Below are 536 nucleotides of genomic sequence, written 5' to 3' on the forward strand. Positions count from 1 at the left end.
TCCAGTAGCTCCAGCAAAACTAGGAAGAACCAGCTGGGCTCGGTGGCTCAGCCTGCAATCCCGCGCCTTGGGAGGCTGAGGTGAGTGGATTACCTGAGCCCGCGGGTTCGAGACCCGCTTGGGCAGCGAGACCTCATCTCTACAATAAATCAAAAAATCAGCCGGGCATGGTAGCGCATGCCTGTAATTCCGGCTACTTGGAAGGCTGAGGCGGAAGGATCGCCGGAGCCCAGCAGGTCGAGGCTGCGGTGGCCGGGAGCGGTCACTGCACTCCAGCCTGGGTGACAGAGTGAGGCTCCAACTAAAAAAAAAAAAAAACACTAGGAAGAACCACACATGACATCCTTCTTGATTTTTTCTTGCCATCTCCCTTACCCACCTCCATCCCCAGTACTGTCAAGCAGAAATAATGTCCGAGATTTGATTAAATCACATTGCATTTTAAAAATAGACACTCAGGCCAGGCTCGGTGGCTCAGCCTGTAATCCCGCGCTTTGGGAGACCGAGGTGAGGGGATTGCCTGAGCCCGCGGGTTC

The sequence above is a fragment of the Carlito syrichta genome, unplaced genomic scaffold (assembly GCF_000164805.1).
Source record: "Carlito syrichta isolate Samal-C Ts95f unplaced genomic scaffold, Tarsius_syrichta-2.0.1 Scaffold289206, whole genome shotgun sequence".
Classification (NCBI taxonomy): Eukaryota; Metazoa; Chordata; class Mammalia; order Primates; family Tarsiidae; genus Carlito; species Carlito syrichta.